At 39.3% G+C, this 23,136-nt stretch overlaps 1 pseudogene; it reads left to right on the forward strand.

The window, feature by feature from the left end:
- LOC112819432 (forkhead box protein H1-like) overlaps positions 1-23,136 on the forward strand; it is a 50,753-nt pseudogene that overhangs the window by 19,822 nt on the left and 7,795 nt on the right.

Raw genomic sequence — 23,136 nt, forward strand, 5'->3', positions numbered from 1 at the left:
ATAGTTTCCCACATCCTGATTTTAACCAATTACATCCCACATGTTGTTAACGTGGTCCTTTTTCCTTCATAATTCCTGAAAACTAGTAGAGCCAGAGGCTAGGTCAGGCTCAGGTTCAGTTTTGTGGCAAGGATACTTCATAGGAGGGGGCACCTGGGTGGCTCAGTCAGTTAAGGGTCTGACTTTGGCTCAGGTCCTGATCTCAGGGTCCTGGGATGGAGCTCCTCCCTCTCCCTCTGCCCCTCCCCCACTCGTGTACTCTCTCTCCCTCAAATAAATAAATAAAACCTTTAGAGTAAAAGAATACTTCATAGGAGGTGCTATGTATGTTCCACACATCACATCAGGAAGCTCATAATGAATGCTTTTCTCTTTTTGTGATTTAAGCTTAGTCGGTGAGTACAGCTGTTGTCAGAGCCTTTGCATGGGTGATGAAGTTTCCTGTTAGGCTTCCACATCAGATTTTCAGCAGCCATGGATGATCATTGCCCAGACTCACTACCTCCAAAATCATTTTTAAACTAATAAATATATAGCATATGATATTTTAAAACACATCTTTACATCCAGTACCTCATGAGATGTCTCATTGAGTTATACTAAGCCTCTATTCTGATAACTACAACGTGGATATTCTATTATTTTTTTTCTGTATTTCAGTAAAGTTTTATGATGTTACAGGTATGTTTTCTGAAGATGACTTAGGTTTTTTCAACTTCACCAAAACTTTTATTTCTATCTCCTTAAATTCCTTTTTAGCATTGCATATTTACATGTTTACAGTTTCATTTAATATTCTTAATTTAAATTTTTAACTTTGTATTAAAGTATCACTTTGAAACAGAAAAGGGTATAAATCCTAAGTACAAGGTGCAATTATTTTTCTCATAAATATACGTCTGTATAACCACCACTCAGATAGAAATATAGGACATTTCCAGTGTCCCAGAAAGCTCCCTAGTAGCCTCTCCCAGTTAATACCTCCCAAAGGCAAGTACTAATCCAACCACTACCACCATGGATTAATTTTGCCTGGATTTGAACTTCATATAGAGTCATACAGTAGGTACATCTTTTGTGTCTGGCTTCTCTTGTTCAATGTTATAATGGGAGGTCCTCCATGTTGTGTGTGCACGGTTATGATGCATTGTCCTTAAGTGAAAGAATAAAACAGGCTGTGAAAAAAAGAGTATGTGCAGTACGGATTCTGTTAAGTGGTGTGAGTGTGTGTGTGTGTGTCCGTGCGCGCGCTCCTGAGCATGGGGAGGCATTCGCTGCTTTAGAATACCCACTATCCACCCCCTTTCCTTTTTGATAACAATTCTCCCACTTTCATCAGGTACCCATGCTTCCCCCATGCAGCCCATGTGCTGAGAGAGAAGTTGCCCTCTCACTCCGCTACAGGCTGAGTCTTGTCTGACGTGAGCAAACCCCCACATCCATATTTGGATCAGGGATGGGCACACAACTTAATTCAGACCCATGAGACACAAGATTTTTGAGGAAGCTTCTGGATGGAAGGAAAAAAAAGAATTTTAGTTCTTCAGAGAAAGCAACTGAAAGAGCTATCCTGCCTTCCTCTGGTTGGTACAGTGTAAACGCATGACCAGAACTGCTTCAGCCATTTCTACTCTCAGGAGAGAGCAGCCTGAGGCCAGAATCAGTGCCCAGAGGGGGCCAAGCTGGGAGGACCCCACAGCAGTGGAGTCAAAGTCCCGAGGCAGGCAGGAATGCCTGGCTTCAACTGCCTACAGCCAGAGACCCATCCCTGACCTGTTCGGTTCCGCAAGCCAATTAACTCTCTTCTGTTTAAGCCAGTTTTGGTGAAAGCTGCTACAACTTGAAGAGTTTTAATTGTACAGACTGTGTGTACAAAGATTGGGAGTGCCTGGGATTTGCTTTTTATATTTTTCTCCAGTTGGCATATTTTCTACAACACACCTGTTATTTTATCATCAGTAAGAACAATAAATATTATTTTGAGTAGTCTATTCAAATGCCCGACGTTGAATATATTTCTTGATTATTTATATCAGATAGTATACTGAGCTCACCACGGAATTGAAAACTTAGTCTTTTTTGCAGAACCTCAATATTTGAGATAATGATCATAATAGCACACATTTGGATAAGACTTGATTGTTTTCATGCATTTACCATTTGGTAATCTGAGCATATATATGAATTAGGTAAGAGAGGATGGCAGAGACCCCTGAAAGTTCACAAAAGTGCATTTTCTTTTCTTGCCTGGCAGACAGATGCACGATATTTTGCAGCCTCCCCAGCAGCCTCCCTGGCAGGTGGGTGAGCCCACAATTAAGTTCAGCCTAATGGACTGTGAGCAAAGTGATGTGTGCTGGTGCTGGGCCCAACCCATAGAAGCCTCCCACAAATGATCTTTCTTCACTCCTTCCATGCCTGCTGGCAAGGTACTGGGGGTTTTCACCTGAACTTTAAGAAGAGAACTTCAAGGCCCTAGAATTAGCTAAAGCCACAGATGGAAGGCACTTGGATCCCTAATTAACTTAGTAGAAGGCCATGTGCTAACCAAAAACATCTTTGTTGGCATTTACAAGAGCAAGAAATAAGATTTACCTTACTAAGCTGTATTAGTCAGAGTTCTCCAGAGAAACAGAACAATAGGATATGTGTATGTGAGTGTATATACAGAAAGAGAGAGTGGGGTGGGGGTCGGGGGAGATTCTAAGGAATTGGCTCACACAACTGTGAAAGGTGGCACGTCCAAAATCTGCAGGTAGGCTGGCAGGCTGTAGTGAGGCTAAGAAAATACCTTCATAGACACATCTAGAATATTTGACCAAATATCTGGATACCATGGCTTAGCCAAGTTGACATGAAATGAATCATCACATAGGGGAATGGTCAGTACTTGGCTGGGATTGAATGTAATTTGTGCTGAGGAATCTGGGTTCTGGGAATTTTCTGATAAATCCCATTAAACATCCAGTATGATAGTCATTCTATTTAGTTATGAGAATGTCCAGCCCTCTCAGTGCCCTGGAAAATGGCAACATTGTCTTACTACCCTTCTTATCACTACTGGGTATATAAGATTTCTGCTCTAGAGGGTTTTCCTTAACTTTATCTAAAAAGACTGCCCTCAGTTCACTTTTCTCCAAAATAGGATATTAGGGAGAATTGGTTTTTGTTTTCTTTTCTTTCTTTTTCTTTCTTTCTTTCTTTCTTTCTTTCTTTCTTTCTTTCTTTCTTTTTCTTTTCTTTTCTTTTCTTTTCTTTCCTTTCTTTCGTTCTTTTTCTTTTTCTTTCTTTCTTTCTCCCTCTCTCCCTTCCTTCCTTCCTTCTTTCCTTCCTTCCTTCCTCCCTCCCTCTCTCCCTTCCTTCCTTCCTTCTTCTTTTTTTCCCCATTCACCGTCTTTCCCTCTGCATTGTTTCTTGAAAACCAGGAGCAAAGTAAGAAGTAACACCTCTCTCCACCGTAATCTTCCATTTTTTTCTTTTGCCCCTACTTTTTAAGGTTTATTAATAAAAAGCATACCCTTTTCCTTACTTGGCTAATGTTGGGAACTTAGGGCCAGCCTTTTTACAATGTTTTTAAGTTTTGGGAGGAGGGACATTCTGTAATCCTTCTCTGTTATGCCATCTAGATCCCTAAATTCTGACCTATTGTATCCAGAGGGAAACTCTTCTGTAAAAATATGTCAGAAGAAAGGTTGCCCCAAATTGCAAAACAGACTCACAACCTGATCTAAAATAAAAGTTAGGACAGAAGATAATCAAATTTGGAACCGAGAACTATATGCAAGCCTTTTCTAAACCATAGCACAAATTCTGAAAGTTTTGTCATTAAAAAGTGGTTTTGTTTCAATATATATCCTTGATGGCTACATTAAACTATTTCTTTGTACCATGTGATGATGTGATTGCTATTTATAAAGCCAAGTGTAATTTGAGAAAAAATATTTACCATATGGGATTTAGACAAGTTCCAAAAGAGTCATGTATTTGCTAGAAGGCCATTCATTATTTTGAAACTCAGTTGGAAATAATGTTACTTTTAGATAAGGCTGTCATCACCCTTACTCACCGGCTTGTGCCGCTCACTGCACAGTGCTTCATGTTAGCTGTTCCCTGTACCAGCAGAAGGATGAGCCTGATGGCCTCTCAAGGTCATCTCAAGCCTTTTGATTATATGCATTGTGTGCTGAAAATTACACGCTAAAATATCTCCACAAAAGCTATGTCATTTTCTTTCTACAACTGTCATCTTTAATGCTACCTCAGGTTTTATATTTAAGATGTATATCCTTGTTTACCTGTTCCTAAAATGCTTTAAAAACGGTTACAGGCCTTTCTCAACTTTCAATAGGAATAAAGGCAGATTTCATACAAGTAAAACAAAACCGACTATGAATGTTGCATTTTATATGTGTGGCTATAGCTCTCAATTTTATTTACGTATGTATGTATGTATGTATTTAGCTTAATGAAAGCCAGAGAATCTAAGATATCCATATCACATCAATTTTTAAAAATTTTTATGCCTGTATCTTTTCATTCCTTAAGAAACTAACACCATAATTAATGTCCCATAAAGTAAAAGTATTCATAAGTTCATTTATTAAAGCAGATTTTATAATATAAATTAGGTTGCCATAATTAAGCTTTTTCAATAGTTATGTCTTTGTCTGCATTAAGTAGCCACCATAATTTTGAACAGCAAATGTTTCACCAACTGATACTTATTAAATGATAACTTTGCTAGTATTTTGGGCTCAGAATTGGCAAAACCAAATTGGCATTGTTGACAGGCCAGTTCCTCTTAAGCACCTAGAATTTCGTGCCCAAAACTCTAGATTTGTGATGGAAGGTCCTACTAAAACTTTAGATGACCTTCTCATTACACAGACAATTTCTTTTTTTTTTTTTTTATTGTGGGAAGAACTCTGAACACGATATCTACCCTCTCAACAAACTGTTAAGTATACAATATATTACTGTTGACTATCGGTACAATGTTGTATAGCAGATTTCTAGAGCGTATTCATCTTTCTTCACAGACCCTGTATATCCGTTGATTAGCAACTCCTCATTTCCCCTCCACCCAGCCCCAGGCAACAACCGTTCTTCTCTTTGATTCTATGAGCTTGATTATTTCAGATTCCTCCTATAAGTGGAATCATGCAGTATTTATTCTCTATGGCTTATTGCACTTGACATAATAGCCTCAAGATTCACATGTTGTTCCATGGTGCGAACTTCCTTCTCTTTTTTAAGGCTGAATAGTAAGTTTCCCATGATCATGAGATATCATCTCACACCTGTCAAGATGGCTATTATCAGAAAAACAAAGCACAATAAGTGTTGGTGAGGATGTGGAGAGATAGGAACTTCTGCACACTGCTGGTGGGAATGCAAAACGGTGCAGCCACTAGAAAACCGTATGGAGTTTCCTTTAAAAATTAAAAGGGAGCTACCAAAAGATCCAGCAATCCCACTTTCAGGTATTTATCCAAAAGAACTGAAATCAGAATCTCAAAGGGATACTAGCACTATGTTCATTACAACACTATTCACAGAAGCAGCCTCAATGTCCATCGACGGAGACCTTCTTTTGAGACAGATTTCTTTCCTCTGTTAGACCTCAGGTTACTCTTGATAAAACACTTAAGACACACTGTCTTTCTTATCCAAAAAGTCAGTTTTTCTCCCTCTGGTCAATTTCCTTGAGTCTGATCTCAGAATCTTTAGTACTTTGCTTGCCCCCTTCTTTCCTTTGAGAAAAAAAGATCCCGGTTTCCAAAATGCAACCTTCACCTACCCCTGCAATTTCCAAAGCAAAAAGCTCACTGAAAGCCTCAAGGACACACAGCATCTATTCCCGGCTGCCTTTTTGTGTCCAGGAAAAGTCCAGGTGCCTTTGTAGCTAAGCTTTGTTTTACTATGTTTTCATTCTCCCTCTAGCAGCCTTCGACCACTAATAATTTTATTAGGTCTCCTTTAATCTTACTTTCTCTAACATATTATTCTTTATGCCCTGTATCTTGTTTCAGCTATAATTCTTAAATTACTAGTTGGCTAATTCACATAGGCATTGTCATGACTTTCCAAGAAATGTTATTGCCATGTCTTATTTTTCTTCCATCAGTTCCCAACCTATTCTCAACAATTTCTGCATTCTGTTAAAACTGGCCATTCCAGAGTTCACTTGATTCCGCTCTGTCTTGTTTCACTGTCATTTTCATCCTGATCCCATACACAGTGAGATTGGGATCGCTATTTCCCAGATTCCTCAGAACCATTCTGCCTGCAATCAGACCCCATGCATCACACACAATGCCCGGGCTCGTATTGTTTCTCTTGCTTATTGGCCATCGCCCGCCATGAATGAGAAAGCAATCCTATATCACAGCCTACAAGCACGTGGCCTGTCTTATCTGGTCTGCTTCGTAACACACAGTCTGTTAAGAAACAAGAAATTCAATTCTGCTGACCACTACTGGCCCCTTGGATGTTTGCATACTTTTTTTTTTTTTTACTATTGCAGTAATTTCTTTATTCGAATGCTCTTTCTAATTGTGGGACTTATAAAGGATTCCAGTAAATAATTGTACTAAACTTGCCTGTGAAATTGCATAGTTTTAGGGTCAAAGAAAAAGATTTTTTTTCTGTTAGATGCAATACTATATATTAATCATTTTGCATTATTTATTTCTAAATTGATAATATTGAAGATCCTTTCAATCCACATCAAAACTGTAAGATGTGAAATAGCTTCCTCTAGTTTTTCACCAGAGACAAGATTTTCAAGATCCCTAGGTTGCTGAAAAGAACCTTAAATTTTTAATTTAGAAAAGAAGAAACACAATGAAAGTCCATCAGTAGGGTATAGCTGAAAAGGTATTAGCTACCTCCAGTTTATGGACTGTAATGCTGTAATGTAATTAAAAGAATGAATTAGATATATACCAATCAATTTGAGAAATAGTCACAAGGTTTTATTAAGTGAGAAAAATAAGAGACAGCCAAAAAAGTATTTGATCTTACTGTTTGTAAAAAATTGAAAGAATCTTTATATGTGCATATATATCAAAAACAATGATCATATATTTATTACATATTAACTATATTTTGAATTCTTTAAAAAGCTTGAAGAAAACATGAAAAAATACAAAAGATTAATAGCATGGGTTCCTTTAGGTAAAGGAGAATGATGTGTAGTAGGCGAGAAATATAAGAGGAGGAGGGAGAGATAAGAAAAAATAAAAAATGATTTAAAGTCCAAGATTAAAAGATAGCCTGTGATATGATCTCCTTTGTGTAAGATGATGTATTAAGTGTTTGTAGGTATATATAAAGAGGTGCATGTAAGAACATTCACCCAAATGTTATTGCTACCACCTCAGGGAAGTAAGTTTCAGGTTGATCTCTATTTTCTCGATAACTGCTTTTTTTATAAAGTTTGAAATTTTTTTTTTTTTTTCAGCGGGTAGGTATCCACTAAATGATCGAGAGGGCAAAATACAGCTGTTTCCATTGTGGATGAAAAAGAAGAAAGACGTAGACGACTTTCCTATGATCACGGCAATTCTGTTCTGGCTCTGAAACACTCTCATCCCTCTGTGTCAAGACCCTCCGGTGGAGGTGTAGCCGGCCTAGAGAGGAACTGACTGATGCAGAAAGTTGGACCCACATGCTTTGTGTGAGGCTTGGACATGTCAGAAAGCAGAACAGCGGCAAGAACTCTTCCAAACTTTCCTGTTGGCAAAACCAGCCGATACTAGCACAACCTCCTAAGTGAAGCTAGTAATTGTAAAGGGACTGGATTTTTCTTTCTCCAGTGTAGGCGGGAGAATTGTTGCCAACATGCTCAGCCACTGACCATGGGCCTGAATGGGTTGCCGGGTTCAGATCCTCTTCCCAGTTTCTTCACCCATGAATCAGGCATAACCATATAACCTAGTATACAAGAGAGCTGGGAGAATTAAACCTCAATATACCACCCTGAAAATCGTCCCTGCCTCAGTGTAAGTGGTCAGTATGTTAGCGACTATCCTGTGAGCTTGTCATTTAAGAGAGCATAATAATAAGGACTTAATTTAAAATATTTCCTTCAATTATTATTATTTATTTAATTAACCATTCTTATTCAACTATTCACAGCTTGTAAATCCATGTTTGAGGAGAATGGGAGCTTGAAATCACCTTAAATATTTAAATTTTGAGACCAAAGCTTGGAATGTATCATTTATTCAACAAATACTGAGTCTTACAATGTCTGCATGCTCTTACCTCCAGGATCAGGCTATTTGGATATAATAAAACTTGGCCTTTCTTCATATCTCCAGCAAGTGAGTCCCAACTCCCAATCTATATTTAATCAAAGCATATGCATTAGTTTACTATGTTTAAAGCATGTTCTTTCCCTAGCTCAACCCTCCTTAGATTAAAAAGAAATAGTAAATGAGAATAGAAAACCAGTGTGGAAAAAAAAAAATTTCTCGAAGTTGGTGTAAGAGTAGATATTGATCACTATTCCCTCCTGCCTCTAAAGGTGGCCTTCTCTTCATAGGTAACAAATCAAAGTATGCATAAAAAGCCACAACGCATTTGAGGGCATCTAAGCCATTCTTGAGCAGGAGATAAGTTGCAGACTGTCAGCTGTTCTCTTGGTCTACCATTTCCTTCTTAAACTTCCTGCTAGAGTCCATACGTTCTCTAAACTCTGAGACAATTCCCAGTCTTGAAATCCAGTTTAAGATTCTTAAGTGGTGCCTATCCCCATCCACAGAAAGGCCAAAGAACTTAATATCACTACGTTTGAAGTTGAAAGGGTTTTGCCCTACTTTCCACTGGCATCATTATTCACAAACATCAGAGCAATGAACTTCAACAGCTGCTACCCTGATTGTTCTAGGGTTACTAGGGAGGCGGGGGGCGAGAGGGGGGGCAGTTAGTGCACTTCTCCTGCACAGGGAAATGGACTAAGCTAACGCCTTCTGGCGTCTCTTCTCCCCTCATTCATTCTTACTCAGGGAACGAGGCAGGATGTATGTGGGATTGTTAATTTAAGATAGTGATCCTCAAGGTCTCAGGATCCCTGTGCACTCTTAAAATTCATAAATAAGGGGCGCCTGGGTGGCTCATTCATTAAGCGTCTGCCTTCAGCTCAGGTCATGGTCCAGGGTCCTGGGATCGAGCCCCGCTTCGGGCTCCCTGCTCGGCGGGAAGCCTGCTTCTCCCTCTCCCAATCCCCCTGCTTGTGTTCTCTCTCTCGCTGTGTCTCTCTCTGTCAAATAAATAAACAAAATCTTTTTTAAAAAATTAATAAATAACCCCCAAGAACTTTTAGTTAGGGGGGTTATATTTATCAATATTCACTGCATTCGAAATTAAAACTGAGAACTTAAAAGATCATTTTAAAATAACAAGAATAAATTCCCCATATGTCAACATAAATAACATTTTATGAAAGAATGTATCTGCCAAACAAGATTGTAGTGAGAAGAGTGCCATTGCTTTACACTTTTGCAAATCTCTTTAATGTCTGACTTAAGAGAAAGCACATGAATTTTTTTTATCAATCTTTTGTAATATTACACCTATGTGGCCTCTGGAAAATTCTGCCATACGCCCTTGAGAGAAAGAGAGGGAAAATGCAAATACTTTTGACCTCAAGGAACTGGTGACCATACTCTGAGAAACCTACACTGGTATCCGTGGCTTGGCCACTTGGTCCGCTTCTTTTGGGATCTGCCTTCATCTCGAGAACTTTTCTTTCAGCTCCTCCTCTCCATCCAATGGATGGTTCTCTCCTGCTGCCTGGACTGGAGAGGCCCCACTCTGAGCTTGGTTTAGGAAGCATGCCTCATTGGTAGCCTATCTCACCTGTTGCTCTGCAACATCTCCAACAGGAATAAAGCTGGAGTCTTCATCTTCATCTGCCTGACTCTTTTGCCTTTCTCTCGGTTATTTATGAATGTGGTGGAGAATGGGAGCCACTTATAAGACCCCCTAAACACCAGTAATACCGACCACTTTTATACCCATATGGGCCTCAGAGCGCTTAGCATTCACCGAGACCTGCCTCAGTGTCCCAGGTGGGACGCTGAGGGCAGAAAGTTCACCCTGGCCTGGGGATCCACCAAACCAGAACACAGGAGGCATCTCTGAGTACTTTCAACTTGATTTAGACATCAGCGCTGCTAAAGAGCAGGCCGTCTTGTAAACAAGTTAAAAGGTCGCCACGAAGAGGACCCACGTGTTTTCTGCTCCGGCAGAACGAGAGAACAAGAGAATCAGAGCAAGCTGGGAGTAAAGAAAAACTATGGGATAATCGATGAACTCTCGGGATTTTCTGCCAAGGCCCAAAACCAATTCTTTCTCCCACTTTGCAGCACACACAGAGCAGGGTGCTAGTTTGGTTCTGACCATCTCCATCCCCGGTAAAGTACAAACAGAGGGGGAGGAAGGGGCTCTGCAAGCTGCCCGTGAGGGGGCACGTGGGCCACACAGTGTTTCAGCACCTGCTGGGTAAGCAGCGCCTCATACACACACACACCATCTCTAGGGGCCCAGTTTCTGATTTACCATTCCTTTGTTTGCTCATGAGAAATGATCTAGAGGAAGCCTGAAATTCCCATTTTATGGTCTCTTTTTTACACCATGGACCAACTCCTTTCCATTCCAGTTATTCACCAAACATAGCATTCAGGACCTCCACCCATCACCAATGGCATTTTTAAAAATGGTGCTACCCCATGATGCTTCGCAGTCCTAAGACTCCTTCATAAGCAAACAGCCCCACAAACAGCCCCACATCCTGAGGGGACACTCTCACATCCTGTTAACCTCTGCTCTGCCTGGCCTCATAGTGTGCCCTGAACAGCTTCAGGGCACAAGATACTTTTTCTTTAAGGATTTCCTCTTGTCTAGGAACAAAGGTGCAACTTAAGGATTACTTTCTCAAAGTGAAAATGTAAAAGTCTGCCCTAGTCCATCTACATTATGGTCACCATGGCCCTAAAATGTTGCTGAATCAGAGATATTTTACATAGTCTGTCAAAATAATACCCTTCCAGTCCAAACCTTCTCCCACGGGCAAAGCTAGATAGATCTCAACATCAGAATAGAATGGTTCTGATGGGTTGGTGATTTATCCTCACCAAGCCTATGAGTACAGAATTAAACTTGGTTAGTTTATCAGAAGGAAATGGAGCTTGACTCATCAACACCTTGACTCTCATGGTGCTCCTAGAAATAGGGCTAGGGTGTAATAATAAAATGGCAACCATTCTAAATAGCATTGACTTTCATTTCAGAGATAGAGAATGGCTTCACTTTGCTTTACATGTCTGGCCTGAACTTAATGTTCTTAGACTCAGACTCTGCTAGTTACTTAATTGTCCTATAGTCACACTTGTCAAATGTAAACCTAAGGGCCTTTCAGCTCTCTTTTCCGATTTCAAAAGGTAGCTTCTTCAGGAAGCCTATACCAGGTTCTGAGGACCTATATCTCCACAACCCCCACCTGGGGGAGCTCCAGGGACAAGGAGCTGATTATACTGGTCTCCGTGCTCCGGAGAAAGGTATGTGTACAAGCAATGTTAGGCAGCATGATACAAAACTGATTTTCATCCATCTTCTTCACTTCTGTCCTTGGCATCAATCTTGGTCCACCTCTTAAGAATGTCTTGCCACCCCAAGTATTGATGTTTTTATTTAATGAACATGTACAGTACTTAATATGTGCAGGTACTACTGGAAGTATTTTACTAATAGTAGGTCATTCCATCTTCATAATAACCTAATGAGTCAGATATGGTTATGATCCCCATTTACAGACAAGGAAACTCCCGTCCAAGTACAAGGAAACTAAGGCACAGAGATGCTAGGTAACTGTCTACCGGCTGTGCGGGAACTCAAACTTGGGCGTCTGGCTGCAAACCCTGGGTGCTTTGGACTCTACTAGCCCTGCCCTTGGCTGAAGGATCCTGTGCTGGAGTATTCTGTAGAAATCTCCAAGATAAACAACTACACTGGTCTCTGCACATCCCAACCTTTCCTTTTGTAAACTAGACACTGCTCCCCCCTCAGTATATATATATATATATATATATATATATATATATATATATATAGCTCTAAATGTCTCCCGCAGAATGCTTCTTGTTCCTTCCCTTTTCCAAATGTTCCCTTCACCTAAGATAAACACAAATGGCCACCAGCAAGCAGGGCCTCCGAAACTAGTAAAACATTTGTCACTGTGCCACCTAAGTCTTCCACAGACCTTCCCACAGGGGAGATTATTTAAACTGCTGTGATACTCTGAAGGACACAGACATGACATGCAACTTCCCACTTTTAATTCCAACGTCTAGTTGCAGCACTAGACAGCCCTCCATGTCACGAGGCTTTGATGACAAAAATGGAGACCATTATAATCCTCCAAGTGTTTCGTTGTAGGCATATTCAAAGTGTCCTTCACCTGCTGGTCTGAAGTTTCTGGCTCGCCCTGCCTGAGCTGAGGACTAAGTCAATATCCTGGACAGTCCTTTCATCTGCTTTATCTGGTAGACCCTCAACCCAAGTAAACTCTGAAAATATATCAACAACCATAAAAAGGCATTTACACCCCCTGTTACAAACTGCCACTGGCATCCATATGCAGCACCTTGATTATATTCCTGTGAGAGAGACCCAGCAGATGTGTTGGCAACGTGCAAAGTGGCCCACTCAGGCATTCTGCTCCAACAGTTGGCTCACCTTTCCCTCCCCGTGAGGTCTTCAGAGAGATACACTCTAAACACCACCACCACCCACCACAGTGTAAGTCTGATTTAACAATCAAAGAACTTCAGAAGCCTCTGAGGAGTGTTTAGAAGAGCATCTTTATTTCGGACACCAATTCAGGCTGGGGGAAAATAAGTGAATTCGATATCCAAAAGATGAGTTAAAATTGAAGTCTGGGTTAGTTGGCCATTTATACTTCATCAATAATAGCCGAGTGTTTCTGTAACATATGAGAGTTGCATACATTTAGGGTGAGAAGTATTAACAAGCTCCTGGACAAATTTTGACGAAATTTACACTTCTCTAACTGATCCAAACCCTTTATTTAAAAAAAAAAAATGAACCAATTTAGCTGTCAAACATAAAATATTCATTTTGTAATTTATATAAGTAATGATCTCCAGCACACAGGCTAGTTTAATTTTCTATGTGAATTTCATTATTTACATTTTCTTCCTCCCTAGTTGCAGGCAGGATTGTGACCGCTGTCCAGAGGCCCCAATTAAACACCTAAACTGGTCCCTATTATACCCACTAAAGCACTTAAAAATCACCACCTGAAAATAGCCTTCACTAAACAGCTTCGGAACACATTCTGACCCTCCCCATCACCAGCCGTAAAAACGCACTCACACAAGCACACAAGTTAAGAAACTTCTACTCTAATAAGTAGGGAACAAAAGACAAGCAGATCCAAGTTATTTGGGGTCCCAGTTCTTTATTTAAGAAAAAACCCACGCATCTTTCCGATAAGCATGTTCTCTGGAGAGACGTTTCTTCTAGAACCCCAGTGTGTCCATTCAGTAGGCATGTGGGTGGTTCTGGTTATGTGTGTCCCCTCTCAGACCGCCCAGCCTGCACTCGACAGCCAGGGTACATGGCCACGGGGCCCATCTCAGGCCCTGAGACACACTCTTGGAACTCAGAGACATGCTCAGCACTGCTTCTGTTTTGGAGCTTACAGCAACGTTCATGTTTAATTTCTTCGGGATTGTGTCCTGACTGGTTGTGGCAGAGCCGGCTTTCACCTGCACCAGAATCATGAAGTTCTTCTACTTACTCCATACAAGTGTTAAAAATTAAATAAATGCTCTGGGGCAAATTTTAAGGGAATACTGAAAGACCATTCCACCCCAAAACAAAATAATCCTGCCAAGATCATGAAATCTCACCGTGATTTCCTTCCAAAGCTGATGCAATGAGACCAGATGAAGGCCCTTGTCGCAGGCAAATCTCAAAAAAGCATCTAAAAGCCAGCAATCAGGAGAAGTCAAGCAAGGCACACCATTTGTTATTATCACAATTGGGGTCAGTCTTCGAAATCCCATTGCTCTTTTTTGCAAAACAGAAGGAAAGTTATTCCTATCTGTCCATCTAAATCTGCCTCCATTTTCTCAAATGGCTATTTCGCATTGGGACGCCAGGCAGGTTTTGTTTGGTGGGTTGGCTGGGTTTTTTATTTGCAGAAAACCTTTAATACTCTAAGATCCTTGGTGTTGTGAGTCAATGCTGGTTGGTAGGAATATTTTGCAGGAATGAATCAGGGTTGCTCATTCTTTTGAGAGAGTCGAGGCAAGATTGGTGAGGAGATACTGGTGGGTGAGGTGGGCAGAGTTGGTGAATAATTATGTCTTTCCGGTGACTGATTAGATTCTAGTGGTTGATTGATCTGGATTATACTTGTTGGATGAGTTGTGATGAATGGATTATGCAAATTATGTCTTTGACAGTCCTCTAACTTTGGAGACTATTTCCAGATTTTGCCAGAAAGCTTTGCTTTATACAGCTTCCTTCTCCCTCCCCCTCTCTCTTCCTTTCTTTTTCTTTCTCTCCCTCTCTCTCTCTCATGCCCTTTAACTAAATGATATCCAAAAAGTACATGGATATTTATGAGCCCTTTCTTAAGACAATTTTGCATTTATTTCAAAAATTTTACATACAAGGAAAGATGTTGATTTATTTAAATTAGCGAAAGAAAATTCTGCAGAGAACCCACTTCAACTACAATTCCAATTACTTTTTTCCTTCTGTCATCACAATCATTTGAAAATTATAGAAGTCTCAGCACCAAAGTTTGCAAACTCAAGAAATAGAGTATTTTCAAGTACACATGCTTTAAAAATAGAAACAAACATTCCTTTAAGCCATCTCATCTTAAAGGTGATAGAGATGGTCCAAATATATTATTTAGAATTATTATTTTATGATAATAACAAACACATATTGTGCCACAGTGCTATCCCTGATAAATTACTTTCTGATAATAAAAAAAAATGTTTTATATGAAGGCATATCTAGTATTGGTTCTCCTGAACCTTCCAGTGGACACAAATTCTGTCTTTCCCCATAGATCTGCACTATTACTTAATACAGTGGCCACTAGTCATATGTGCCTCTTAAAGAGGGCACATACTGAATGTAGCACTGGGTGTTATATGAACACAATGAATCATGGAACACTACATCAAAAACTAATGATGTAATATATGGTGATTAACATAACATAATAAAATTTTAAAAAAAAGACATACAACTGGATAAATAAATAAATAAATTTAACATAAGTTAAATTAAAAATCCAGTTCCTCTGTCATACTAGCCACATTTCAAGTGCTCAAAAGCCACATGTGGTTGGTGGCTACCTTATTGGACAGTACAGATTATAGAACATTTCCATTACTGCAGACAGTTCTGGACAACACGGCGTTAGTTTCAACCGTGAGGTCTTTTATGTTAGAGACCATGGTTATTTTTCAATAGAGATAAAGCAATTTTATGAGAATAGAACATTTAGTCCTAAAGCATTCAAAGTCCAATGTGTTCCTTTCATTTTGCAGTTGCAAATTGCTCTACATTTTGATTTAACAGTTAACTTAACCACACTTCCTGTCTCCTCACTAAGCTGGAAGCTTCTTAAGGACAGGGACTACATATTAAAAACCTTTATTCCTTTTCCTTGTCTCCCAGGTTAGTACTAAGTGCAAGACATTTTCTTTAAAAAAAAACAAACCTTCTTGAAATGAATTAAAATGTAACGTAGCCTATCTCCCTACTTATTCTAACACTATGCCCTGTGGGTGCAAAAATTTCTTGCTAGTTGGCTAACCCGAAAGTCCCAATCTGGGTAGAATCCTCATGATCCTTCCAGACTATTTTCCCAAATCTATAGCAGCAACCCTTACAAGAGAGCCAGTGGTTGCTCACTGAGGCAAAGGAGTGACCACAAATTCCATGGCTGTGCTCCTAGCAGGTAGATTCCCCTTTGCTCCTACTGGGAGCTACATAGGAAGAAGCCCGGAAACCCCAATCTCACTATTCGGAAAACAGAACCCTTGTTTGTGGACCCCAGTTAGCTTACTCTTAATTGTGCAGTCCAGCCCAAAAAAAGTTCTCAGCTTTATCTGAGGTGATCATTTTTCTAACCCTGGCAAGCATTCTAAAAATATTTGTTCACTCTACCAATGGGTATTAAAAACCTCTTTTGTACAGAAAGCATTGTGATTGACAGTGGAGACAAAACAGAATAGGGAAGGTAGATAACAAATTAGTAGCAAACCAACATATCATTTAAACCTGTGAAATGCTCCAGTGGAGCAGGACAGAGTGGTCTGATGAGGGATTATAGGAAGGCGGGGGAGGGATGGATCTCAGATTCGACGACCTGGAAAGACATCTTGAGGAGGAGACATATACCTTGAGACCAGAAGGATGAGAAGAGTTTGCCATGCAGAGAGCCAGATGGAAGAAACAACAAATGTCAAGGCATTGAGATGGCAGAGAGTATGGTTTGGTAAAGAATGGAGAGCCAATCAGTGTAGCTCAAGAGAGCATGGAGCTAAGTGGCAGGAGGTGAGGGAGGCAATGACCGTCTTTGGCCGTATCATGGCCAACTTGTGCATGACCTTACCAGCCATGATAACCAATGGGATTTTTATTTCAAGTGCTTTGAAAAGCCCCTGAAATGTTCAGATCTAGAGATTGGGTGAATGAGTGGATGAGTGAATGAATGATTCCAACTACTTGATCCTTGGGAACAAGAATTTTTAAAACGGAAGGAGTCATATATCAATTTTAGGTGTTTGTTTTCCTTAAATAAATACTACACTCCTCTCTTGTCTTCTCCCCTCTTTCCTTCAGATTGTGAGGGTGATATATTTGACTGACTTTGGAGCAGCCTCCAAGATATCTGTACACTTGCTTTTTAGAAAGAAAGCAACATTAACTGGAAGCCTTCCCTGACCCCTTCAGGCAGAATCGGGTCTTCCCTGCTCTGTGCTCCTGCACTGCTTAGCACAGTCCGCTATGCAACAGTTACTACTTTGAATTATAAGTATTTTTACAGACTGTGAATACAATGAATGCATCTCTGAAACGGCACTTCTAACACGGTGCCCAACACACAGTGAGCCCCCAATAAATGCTTTCTGGATGAGTAAAAAAAAAAAAAATGAGAAGAAAAAGATGTAGGTCTTCTTAAGTAAATGCAGACTCAGAACCAAGTTTCTATGCTAATTAGTACTAAAAGAAGATTAATTTACTGTCTCTGTAATCAGCTCCTCTGACCTGATTATGTATTGGAGTCCTGAGGTTCTCTACAAATATTACTATTTATGCAGCATGTAAATTAAGACAACTCTTAGAAAACTGAGAGGTTTGAATTCCCATTCTGTAATACAGGTCTTCTCAATTAATTCAAAGTACCCTTTTGTAAATAATAGCCTGAGAAGCGCCAAGGCTTCCATCAAGCAATTCCTACTCTGTGTCAATGCTAATACTGTCCTGTATTTACTCAGAGTGTGGTCTTTGATCCTCCTATCCATGGGAAGTGGGCAAGACAAACAGTCTTATCCCTATTTCATCAATGAAAATATAAGCCCCCCAAAAAGAAGATCCATTTAAAGTTACACGGCTTGTATGTGGAGAAGCCAGTGATACTAGAATCTGTTTCCTAAGACTTTTTTCTTTCTCTTACACCACAATCCCTGGATCAGTGGTTCTCAAATTGTGGTTCTTCGCAACTAGCAGCACCAGCCTCACCTCGACCGTGTTATAAATGTAAATTCTCAGACCCCACCCCAAACCAGCAGAATCAAACCCCAGGGGGCCCCAGGGAGGTAGGGGTTAGAAGGGAGGGCCAGCGATGTTCTGACTAGCCTTCCAAACAATGCTAATGCACACTTAAGTCTGAGAAGCACTACTTTAGGTAATCTGTTTTTTAAAAAAAAAGATGAATAATTTAAAAATTGATTTAAGCCATACACAGTTTATTTCATGTAGTACAAAATTGCCTAAATTGAAGTTAAAATCTTACCTGAAAATTTGTATATATTCATTACCAACTCATTATTCATCAGTTTGTTACATTGTCACATAAATTCTGTTTGTGCAAGGATGTCAACTTTTTGCTTTACATAATACTATTTAGCATTTTGTTACAACTTTCTAGTTACAGTTAAACTTGAATGAAGTAACTGTGATAAATTAAAAATTGCACTTACACTTAATCTGATCTCATCAACATTAATATCAGCCTTTAGTGCACACATTTACTTATAAAAGTAAAAGGATATAGCAAAAGCTACATTACGGAGTCCATTTCAGGAAAAGATACTTACTGGTTCAATAACGAAATAAATGGAGAAGGGTAATGCAATTTTCCATAAATATGACTACTGAAATCTTTGCTGAAGAAATTCACCCAAAAAAGAAACTTGGCAGTATTCCCCTTGAGGAGTCTGCTCAGGTTTCTAAGGGTGACTATGTCCCTGAATGATCCCTGAAGTATAGCCTTCAAGCAACTGAGAACTAATCAAAGGTCTATCAAAGGGTATCATACAGATTCTACTTGCAGAGATATAAGCAACATGTGCTATTAACATGTACAGCAGAATAAACCATTGAAATTGTGTAGGAAAAGGAGCAAATGTTCTTCCAGTGAATTTCAGTTATCAAATATTCTTAATTTATAGAGAAGGTGCTTAAAGGTGGTATGTTAATGATCTTGATTTTGTATTTCCAAAAGACTACGCTCTCCTGGGCGCCTGGGTGGCTCAGTTGGTTAGGCGATTGCCTTCAGCTCAGGTCATGATCCTGGAGTCCCGGGATCGAGTCCCGCATCAGGCTCCCTGCTCGGCGGGGAGTCGGCTTCTCCCTCTGACCCTCCCCCCTCTCATGTGCTCTCTCTCTCTCTCTTTCTCTCTCTCTCTCATTCTCTCTCTCTTTCAAATAAATAAATAACTCTTTAAAAAAAAAAAGAATATGCTCTCCAGTGTGGTTGCACAATAACTGTTAGTCGTCTAGGTTAAAAAAATCTTAGTCTTCATTGTGAACCTTTACTACTTTTTAAAAAAGTGATTCAGGTAAGCTACTCCAAGAGGAAAAGAGATCAGCAATGGAACCTAGACACAAGTCACACTATTTTGGAACTGATAATCCAAACTAAATATTATGGGCTTTTCACATTTGCCTGCTAAATGGCATCCTTTTAATCCCCTATGTCTTCTTCTCCTCTTCTCCCCTTAACTGTAAGGGGTTTCAACAAGCTGTTAATACTCCTTGATTAACTTTGGCAGATTCTCCACTCTCCAAATCATTTTCATGGTGGCACACTGCATTCTGGGACAGGTTATCCATTCTGTGTCCTAATAACTGTCTTGTCCTTTTCCATTCTCAACATTTACTCTCTTTCCAAGGGGGATTGATCCTAACCATAAGGTGGAAAACTATTTGGGGAAAGTGTCTAAAAGGTCTGAGTATAGATAAGCACAAAAGTTTAGGCTACCATAAAGATATGAGGTTACCGGAAGCCTCAGTTATTAAGACAAGAGCTAGGATGAAGTCCACCATCAATTAAAGCTTGAATGGGTGAAAATACTAATAGTTATACCTTTTATTGATGACATACTCCTTTGTGCCAGGCCCATTTCTAAGCAGTTGACTGATGTTATCTCATTTAACCTTTACAAAAACTCCTCCTAGATAGTGGCATCATTCCCATTTTACAGCTGGGAATCATTCCCATCATTCCCATCTTACATTCCCGTTTTAAGCTGAAACTGGGAAAGAAATCATGCAATGACAACCATAACCAGACTTTTTGGGAGAAGGTTCAAACCCAAGTCTTCCTGACTTCATAGTCTCTGCCCCATTTACAACACTACGATGAATGAAGGAATAGTTGCTTTTTCATTCTGGTTTCCAGTGACATTTAAGAGCACTGACACTCAAGGGCTCCTTTACCCATAACAGTGAGGTGGAGGAGCTCTTCATTAACAAAATGTCTCTTACAGGGTCTTGGTAAAGGCTATGTTATTACCGGCACCGAAGTCTCTCCTCTGGGTCAAAGCCTTGCATTCTAGATGCTGCAGTGCAGACTCTTTACCTGAGATGGGACCAGAAGAACCGAGGTTTATCTTGGATTGAATGCAATAATCACTGAATTTCCAGAGACAGGAGGAGCTAGGAAAGGCGTGTAGAAGGAGTCCTGAGGAAGATGGTTGGCAGTTGAGACTGGAAAAAGCAGAGGTCATCAGGAGAGCAGAGGATCCCAGAAGGAAAGGAGAGTCTGGGAGTGGAGGTTTTGAACTCCAGACTTCACCTACTTTGACCTTTTGCTCAGCAAAAGGCTCAGCAAAACTGCTAATATTTGCAAGATTAAACTCAAAAATTCTCACAATATCTAACTGTGGTGCTGAACAACTTTCCTGGTAATGAACAAGGTTTGAGTGCAAAAGGCAAAAATGCATCAAGAAAATTATGCAAGAGAAGAGAATGAATTCTCCTTTAACATTTTTTGTCTAGATATTTCCTCTTTTTCAAATAAAAATCAAATAAAGCCTAATCTAAGCTCATTTTAATCAGGGTAACACTGTATTCATTTTGCTCACATCAGCAGGATAAAAGTTCCCAGAGAAGAAAAATGTTCATCCTAAACAAACTGTGGACTTTTTTCAAGTCACAAATTATTAAATCTCCTTTGGAATACTACTGTCTTTTAGAAAAAAAAAAACCTTTTATGGTACTGAAACAACATGAGTCCAAGAAAAGAGAGTGCCACAATTAATCCATTCCTTTAACAAATGTTTATTGAACACTTTTTATGTGATAGGCACTGAGGGAAATAAAAAGATGAATAAGATCATCTACCCCAACAGTCTATTTGAGGACACACATACATAAACAATTGCAAAACAATTCAACAGGGGCTGTAATAAAGGTTTTTATGAGGCCCCACTGGAACATAGAGAAAGGAGTCATGCATTTAGCCTGTCTCAAAGAAAATTTCACCAGAGAAAGGACATTTAAGTTGCTTCTTGAATGGAACAACCCCACATGCAAATTTCCAAAGGCAAGACAAAAAAATATGTGGCCTGTTTGGGAAACAGTGAAATTCCATATGCACACGGAAGAAGGGTATTTTATTTATTTAACATTATTTAGCCAACATTAACTCTTCAAAGCACTTAACATGCATTCACTCATTTGATCCTCAAAATACCTTTCAAAATAACCCAAATTTTACAGATGAGAAAATTGAGATTTACATAAGTTAAATAATAGGTCCAAAGTTTTCGTTTGGGCAAGACTAACATACAAACTCAGATAGCCAGATTCCAGCATGGTTTTTTGTTGTTGTTATTGTTGTTATTAATATATAATAGACATATTACATTGTGCAAATTTAAGGAAAATGTGTTGATTTCATACACTTATGTATCACAACGTGATTACCACCATAGTATTAGCTAACACCTCTATCACATAACATATTTATCAGTTCTTTTTTTGTGGTGGGAAAAATTAAGATCCAATCTCTTAGCAACTTTGAAGTTCTTAATGCAAAATTGTTAGCACATAAATGTATAAAGCAAATATTAACAGAACTAAGGGGAAGCATAGAGAGCAATACAATAATAGTACGGGACCCTAGCACCTCAACACCTACATCACTGGATAGATCATCCAGACAAAAAAACAACAAGGAAACATCAGCCTTCAATGACATGACCAGATGGACTTAACAGATAAATATAGAACATTCCATCCAAAAGCAGCAGAATACACATTCTTCTCAAGCGCACAAGCAGCATTCTCCAGGATCTATCACATATTAGACCACAAAAATAAGTCTCAATAAATTTAAGAGGATTGAAATCATATCAAGCAGCCTTCCCAACCATAGTGGTATGAAACCAGAACTCAATCATAAGAAACCTGGAAAAACACAATTATGGGGAGATTAAACAACAGGCTACTGAAGAACAGGTGGGTCAATGAAGAAATACAATCCTTCCTCAAGAAACAAGAAAAATTTCAAGTTAACAACTTCACAACCAAAAGAACTAGGAAAAGAACAAATGAAGCCCAAGTTAGCAGAAGGAAGGAAATAACAAAGATCAGAGCAGAAATGTATGAAAAAAAGACAAAAGACAATAGAAAAGATAAATGAAACTAAGAGCTGGTTCTTCAAAAGGATAAACAAAATTGACAAACCTGTAGCTAGACTCACCAAGAAAAAAAAAAAAAGAAGTCTCAAATAAATAAAATCAGGGATGAAAGAGAAGGAGTTACAACAGATACCACAAAAATACAAAGGATCATAAGAGACTACTGGGAACAATTATACACCAACAAACTGGACAACACAGAAGAAATGGATAAATTCCTAGAAACATACAATCTTCTAAGACTGAATCATGAAGAAAGAGAAAATCTGAATAAACTGATTACTAGTAAAAAGACTGATCAGTAATCAAAAACGTACCTTAATAAATAATAGTCTAGGACCAGACAGCTTCACTTGGGTAATTCTACCAAACATTCAAAGATGTAATAGCTGTCCTTATCAAACTCTTCCAAAAAACTGAAGAGGTGGGAATGGTTCCAAATTCATTTTTACAAGGTCAGCATTTATGCTAACACCAAAACCAGATAAGGACAATACAAAAAGGAAAGGAAGGAAGGAAGGAAGGAAGGAAGGAAGGAAAGGAGGGAGAGAGGGAGGGAGGGAGGAAGAGAGAGAGAGAGAGAGGAAGGAAGGAGGAAGGAAGGATGGAAGGAAGGAAGGAAGGATGGAAGGAAGGAAGAAGAGAGAGAGAGAAAGGAAGGAAGGAAGGAAGACAGAGAAAGAGGAAGGAAGGAAGGAAGAGAGATAGAGGAAGGAAGGAAGGGAGAAAGAGAGAAAGAAAAGAAAAGAAGAAAGAAAGAAAGAAAGAAAGAAAGAAAGAAAGAAAGAAAGAAAGAAAGAAAGAAAGAAAGAAAGAAAGAAAGAAAGAAAGAAAGAAAGAAGGAAGGAAGAAAGAAAAGAAAGAAAGAAAGAAAAGAAAGAAAGAAAGAAAGAAAGAAAGAAAGAAAGAAAGAAAGAAA

The sequence above is a fragment of the Callorhinus ursinus genome, unplaced genomic scaffold, assembly GCF_003265705.2.
Source record: "Callorhinus ursinus isolate GAN/ISIS: 27379988/994484 unplaced genomic scaffold, GSC_fseal_2.0 scaffold6, whole genome shotgun sequence".
Lineage (NCBI taxonomy): Eukaryota > Metazoa > Chordata > Mammalia > Carnivora > Otariidae > Callorhinus > Callorhinus ursinus.